Genomic DNA, 7494 nt, shown 5'->3' on the forward strand with positions numbered 1-7494 from the left:
GACAAGTTGTTACTAGTTTTAATTTGAATTCATAATTGAAATTATTTTTTTGGCCGTCAATAACAACATGCCACATAGTATCTGGTGTGAAAGTATTTTGAAAAGGTAGTAGGCAAGGTATTTCCCTAAAACAAAAGGTTTTGAAGGATTGACTTATAAGAAAGACCCAGCACGTTAATGGGCCTAAGGCCCCCACGTGTGACAGAATGAACACTCCTACATGTTCTCAATGTGTTGATAAATTAAAATATATAATTTATTTTAAATATACTTAAAAAAATTTGACACTATTTATTTTGAAAACTTTAAATATTTATAAAATATGCAATAACTAAATTAAAAACATACCTAAAACATATTTTAATTAATCGGGATATCCACACTTTGTGGTGGTCTAAATTATTTAGAATTGTAATATATAACTGCATTTGTATCAATATCTATGTCAATGCTTCCTAAACCAAACTTAATTACCTAGATACAATATAGGGTGGAATTGAAGAAGTTAACGGGTAAGATTAATGCATGAATCATGTATTTATGCCATAAAGGAAATTTTTTTTAAAAGAAAGGATTCGTGTTGATTTTGTGCAATTTCCATTGTTATACTCTACATCTCTCTCTCAGTGGGAGCATACAAATTTAACATTGTAAAACTCTCAGTGGTATGCAAATCACATAGGATTTTCAACAAAACTATGATGAAGCCTTAGGCACCTGCTTCTCTCTTTCCCTCTCTCATTCTACGACAAACCCATACACAACCCCTATCCAAAAACAGAAACAAAAAACTACAAGTCAGTCCTTGCTAATAAAAGATATTGTTGGTTTAATTGTTGGCACCTGCTTCTTTCTGTGTCTCTCTCATTCTACGACAAACCCACACACAACCCCTATCAAAAAACAAAAACAAAAAACCAGACCAATCAAGTGAAATGGAAAACATCAAGATTGTAAATCACAATTTCCCCATCTGTAGACACATCAAGATTCAATCATTCAGACTACAAACAAATAGCAAGATATAATAGACCTCCAGTTGCAGGCAAGACTTCAATTAACAAAAAATAATATTTAAAAATGAGATAGAGATAACATCCTAATTTTTAGGATCTTTCTCCACTTGAGAGTTGATAAAATTTTGAATTTAAAATAAAAAGTGGTAATTTAGAATTGAGAAGAAAGAGGAAAAAGTCTAAAACTTAAAAACCTTTTAAAAAATAGTAAATTATTTTTTAATCAATTTGTGTTTTTTAATTTAAAATAATTTAATTTGTGCCAAATAATTACCAGAATAGATCTAGTGCACAACCTTTACCCATTTTTATGATACACAATCAAGCAATTGAGACACCGGTAGGGCTGAGCAATAATTGCCAAGGGGCCATTATGTCATGCTTAGGTAAGAGCTTCCATATTTTAAACTCACCCCATCAGTTAAAAACCCCAATACGCCAATATATCTCCGGCAACTTTATGCTCCAAGGTTTCATGGCCTTTTAGTAATGCTAGGATTTTTTATTATTTCTTTTATTTAAGTTGGTGAATAATACCTTTATGGCAGAAACGTAATATACAATTTTTCATTTTAAAATTAGAACTCACCTACAAGTTGCATGAAGATGAGATCAGCCTAGCTTTCAAATCGATATAGTTTTGAATAAAACAAAAGATTAAAGATCCTAAGAACAAGTTGTTTTCATTTACAATTTTCAGGCGATAAATTCAAGATGCCATTCCACTAGATTGTGATGTTTGACCATCTTCCACTTTGATGAATGATGTGTAAAGGCATATGATGATGACAAAGCAGCTGGTAAACGACCTGTAGTTGAGATAAAATAAGTAAAACTACAAGTAGCTTAAATTAGGTGAGAAGGGTGGAGTCAGTTATTGTTTGTGTACACGTGTCAGGGTCTGGTATGGTTATATATTAGGGCTTGTATCAGAATCACTGTATTGAAGTATAACATAATTTCATTTCATCAAATCCTTCTCTTTCAGTTTCTCTCTGTTTCTTTTCTTCTTCCTTCTTGCAGTGCTTCACTTTTTTCTTGGTATTAGAGCCACCGTTAATGGCTTCTGCTCCGACCTCAAATTCTTCAACAACTCCTTCCACCACTACTACCACAAGTCCTTTGGTGAATCCATCATTACTACTCTTGTCAAATATGTCGAGTATGATGACGGTGAAGCTAGATTTCACCAATTATATTGTGTGGAAACATCAAATCGTTGTGATTCTTGAAGCTTATGCCATGATTGGTTTTCTTGAAGATTCGTGTGTAGCTCCTGATTCTTTCTTGAAAGATAGTTCTGGAAATTTCACTAGAAAGCCAAACCCAGAGTATCTCAATTGGAAAAGCAGAGAGCAAGCTCTTTTCACCTTCATCAATTCCACTCTATCTCCATCAAATCTACCTATCATTGTGGGTTAGAAATCTGCGAAGGGAGTCTGGAATGTGCTTGAAAAGAGGTTTGCTTCTATATCTCACTCCCATGTCTTGAGTTTGAGAAATGAATTGCTGAGTATTAAGAAAGGTCCTACAAGCATGGATAATTTCTTTCAAAGAATTAAAGAAGCTAGGGATAGTTTGAGTTATGTTGCTGTTTTCATTGATGAAGAAGAGCTTATACATTTTGTACGGGGTTGAGCCCTAGACCCCATGGACCTTGCAACTGCTATCATACAGGGCTGGGCCCCAGGCCCCATGGGCCTCCGGCTCAAGCCTCGCGGTGTGTTTTCTGACCCTACCCTCATCTTTGGTCCTTTAGCCTCGATCCGAGCTCCCTAAGGCCCAATTTGTGCCCCAAAGCTGAGATAGGACTGCGCCAGCCTGAATACCCCAACCGAATCCCCCCGATCGTTTTTTAACCTGGTCTGGGGTATCGTAGCTCAAAGATATCCTATGACCGGTTGCCTAGTAGTGCCTTCGGGGATATCGCTGCTGGGCAGGTTTTTTGGAGGTGGGAACCAGTTCCAAAGCCACTACCACTCTCACACCTAAAACCCACCTAGAGATGAAAGTATTGGACCTTCAATTGCACTAGTAAAGGGGAATAATCATGGCACATCCACTCATCAAAGGCTATAAATAGGAGAATGAAAGGAGAGATGTGGGTTGGCAATTCTAGAAAGAGCTGGGAGAGGGAACTACCAAACTAAAGGAGGAGAGTAACCTTGGGGGAAAAGGGGTTTGCAGAAATAAGAGAACATTTGGGTCACCAAGCATAGGACCACCCATAGTAGGAAATCCAAAGCCCACAATACAAATAGATTGTAAGCCCAGGGAGGGGTCGAGCCCAACTGCCATACTTAGGTACGCACACATTTAGTTTTAGAAGCTTTAGCAAATGAATATAGTGCATTCTATTCTGCAATAAGGACTCGTAATGATGTGGTTACTATAGAAGAATTGAATACTTTGTTGAATGCTAAAGAGAGAGCTATTAAGAAGAAATTTGAAACTAGAGATACAGCTATGGCTATGATCCTTCAGGGTGGTTTTCATCAGATTAATAATAAAGGTAGAGGCAGAAATGGCAATCAGAGGGGTTGTGGTAAAGGATTCAATAATTTTGGCCCTAATTTTGGATTTAATAATGGTCAATCCTCTGGAAATGCAACTATTATCTCTCAATTTCCTAGTTTTCAACCACAGTCTCAGCATAAGAGTGGTACTGGGTTTCCTACATTTCAGTCTCAAGGTCAATCTCAGACTTCAAGACCTACTTGTCAAATTTGTGGCAAGAATGGTCACATTGCCTTGGACTGCTATCATCGAATGAATTTTGTCTATCAAGGCAAACATGCTCCAGCCAAGCTAGCATCTATGGCAGCTAGTTCTATGGCAGCAACCGCTAATTTTGCTTCAACAAATACATCAAATTAGCTTACTGATACAAGTTGTTCTGATCACGTTACACCTGATCTCTCTCAGCTTTCACTGACATCTCAAACTACTGTTGATCATGAAACTGTTAATGTTGGCAATATGCAAGAGTTGCCTGTGACTCATGTTGGAAATGGTAAGCTTCAAACACCTTCTCATTGTTTTTGTTTAGATAACATCCTTAGGGTTCCCGATTTAGCTTCAAATCTATTATATGTCCATAAACTCTATTCACAAAACAATGCCTTTTGCTATTTTGATGCAAATCAATTCTTAATTGTGGATTTGCCTACAGGGAAGGTTCTTTATCAAGGCCTAAGTAAGGATGGTGTGTATCCTATCCCATTTCCTTCACAACTCTCTGCTGATTTTGGTATTGCTTCATCTCTTGCTTTCAAGTCTTCTGTTAATGCTCCTGTTTCCAATAAAGCAATGTTGTGGCATCAAAAACTTGGTCATCCTTGCTCAAAGCTTCTTCACTCTGCCTTACCTTCTTTCAATAACAATGTTAATATCTCTGTACATGATGACATTTGTTCTTAATGTAAATCTTGTATAAGTGCTAAAATGCACAAACTTCCCTTTCCAAAGCATATTATGTCTAGTACTTCTCCTTTACAACTTGTTCACAGTGATGTTTGGGGCCCTGCTCCTGTTACTTCTGTTCTTGGCTATAAATACTATGTCATTTTTTGTTGATGACTTCACTAGATTTACCTGGTTATTTCTTCTTAAACATAAGTCTAAAGTGTTTACTATTTTCTTGCATTTTAAAGCTCTTGTTGAGAATCAATTTGGGTCTAAAATCAAAACACTTAGGACTGATGGTGGGGGTGAGTATACTAGTAATCAGTTTAAGTCTTTTTGTATGGATCATGGCATTCAACATCAATTGTCATGTCCTTACACACCTCAGCAAAATGGTGTTGCTGAAAGGAAACATAAGCATATTGTTGAGAGTGGTCTTTCCATGCTTCATCAGTCTAATCCTCCCTCTTCTCATTGGTGTTATGCCTTTAGCACTACCATTTATTTGATCAATAGGCTTCCCTCTTTTGTTTTAGCTTTTAAGTCTCCTTGGGAATTTTTATTCATTCAATTCCTTCTTTGCATTCTTTAAAGACGTTTGGTTATGCTTGCTTTCCTCTTCTTAAGCCTTATATTGATCACAAGCTTCAGCCTAAGTCTACTCAATGCATTTTCTTAGGATATCCTCCTTTATCCAAAGGGTATATCTGTTTTTATCCTTATACTCAAAAGATTTATATCACTTCCCATGTTATTTTCCAAGAATCTGAATTCCCTACTCTTTCTACACTCTTGTTTGATTCTTTCAGTATCTCTTCATCTGACAGTCCTCCTTTGGACCTTTGGATCTCTACTCTTTTACAGGGTTCTTCCACTTCTTCTTTATCGGCTATCTCTGAAGCTTTTCCTTCTATCATTTCACATTTTCCTGTGTCTAGTGAGTCTTCTAGTGTCCTGCCACTTCAGTTGTTGTTACTTTACCTTCCTCTAGTATTTGTTCCTTCCTCGAGTCAAGTTCAATCCCCATCTCTTGCTGCTACTGAGTCCACTGAGTCCATAGTTGAGTCACAACTCCAGTTGTTCCATCTACTTCTTCTTCCCTTCCAAATACTCATCCCATGCTTACTAGATCCAAACATGGCATTTTCAAGCCCAAAGCCTATGCAGTTGTGAGAAATTATGTTCAAGAAGAGCCTCCTACATTTCATGTTGCTTCCAAGTTTCCACACTGGGTTGCGGCTATGGAGTCTGAGTATAATTCTCTTTTAAAGCAGAATACTTGGTCTTTAGTCCCTCTTTCTTCTAGTAAGAATGTGGTTCATTGAAAATGGGTGTACAAGATTAAAAGGGGCAGTGATGGGTTCATTGCTAGATATAAAGCAAGGTTGGTTGCTAAGGGGTTTTTGTAGCAATATGGTTTGGACTATGAGGAGACCTTTAGCCCTGTTGTCAAGCCTGCCACTGTTAGGATCATCTTGGCATTGGCTGTCCAAAATTATTGGTCTTTAAAGCAATTGGATGTATCCAATGCTTTTCTTCATGGGGTGCTTCAAGAGGAGGATTTTATGTCTCAACCTCCAAGTTATGTGGATCCTGCTCATCCTAATCATGTTTGTAAACTGCATAAGGCCATTTATGGTCTCAAACAGGCTCCTAGGGCCTGGTTTGATAGTTTTACTTCTCAACTCTTCCATATTGGCTTCCAAGCTCCTTCTGTAGATTGTAACTAGTTTATTCCACATCATGGTTCCTTTGTGGTTTATCTCATTCTTTATATGGATGACATCATTATTACTGTTAATAGTCTTCCTTTCATTGATCATCTTGTTTCAAGACTTGCTGCTATTTTTGACTTAAAGGATCTTGGACCCTTTGCTTACTTCCTTGGCCTTCAAATTGAATATACTTCCCAAGGCTTGTTTGTGCATCAGTCCAAGTATGCTTTGGATTTTCTCACCAAATTCAATATGTTGGACTATAAGCCTTGTCGTACTCCATGCTCTCCATCAGCTCAAGTCAACTCTCAAAATAGCTCTTTGCTTCTTGATCCTACTGTCTTTAGGAGCATGGTTGGTGCTTTGCAATATCTGACTTTTACCAAGCCTGATTTGGCTTACTCTGTCCAGCAAGTTTGTCAATTTATAAGCCATCCAACTCAACATCACTTAGTGGCAGCCAAGAGAATTCTTAGATATCTTAAGGGCAAGTTGCATCATGGTATTCATTTTCAAGCAGGTCCTTTGGTCCTTTCAGCTTATTGTGATGCTGACTAGGCTGGTGATCCTTTTGATAGAAATTCTATTACCGGTATGGTGGTGTTCTTGGGTAACTCTCCTATTACTTGGTCTGTTAAGAAGCAAATTACTGTGGCTAGCTCTTCTATTGAGGCAGAGTATAGAGCCTTAGCTACCACTGCTACTGAGTTGAGTTGGATTAGGATGATTCTTAAAGACTTGGGTGTTTTCTTGTCTTTGCCTCTCATGCTTTGGTGTGATAATGTATTTGCATTGGCTTTGGCTTCCAATCCCATTTTTCATGCTAGGACCAAGCATATTGAGGTTGATTATCATTATATTAGGGAGAAGGTTCTTGGTAAGGAATTGAAGGTTAATTTCATCTCCACTCTTGATCAGTTGGCAGATATTTTTACCAAAGCTCTCTCTTCTCCACGATTTCTTGATCTTGCTCACAAACTGATGGGAGTTCCTCAGTTTGAGGGGGGATGTCAATATGATGCTGACAAAGCAACTTAAAACGACCTGTAGTAGAGATAAAATAAGTAAAACTACAAGTAGCTTAAATTAGGTGAGAAGGGTGGAGTCAGTTATTGTTTGTGTACACGTGTCAAGGTTTGGTATGATTGAATCAGGGTTGGTTATGTTTGTTCCACACTCTGCAGAGGTGGTTATGGTTATATATTGGGGCTTGTATCAGAATCACTGTATTGAATTATAACAGAATTTCATTTCATCAAATCCTTCTCTCTCAGGTTCTCTCTGTTTCTTTTCTTCTTCCTTCTTGCATTGCTTTACTTTTTTCATGATGATCAACACTCTCCTTATATATATATTAT

This window comes from Castanea sativa, chromosome 12, assembly GCF_040712315.1.
Source record: "Castanea sativa cultivar Marrone di Chiusa Pesio chromosome 12, ASM4071231v1".
Classification (NCBI taxonomy): Eukaryota; Viridiplantae; Streptophyta; class Magnoliopsida; order Fagales; family Fagaceae; genus Castanea; species Castanea sativa.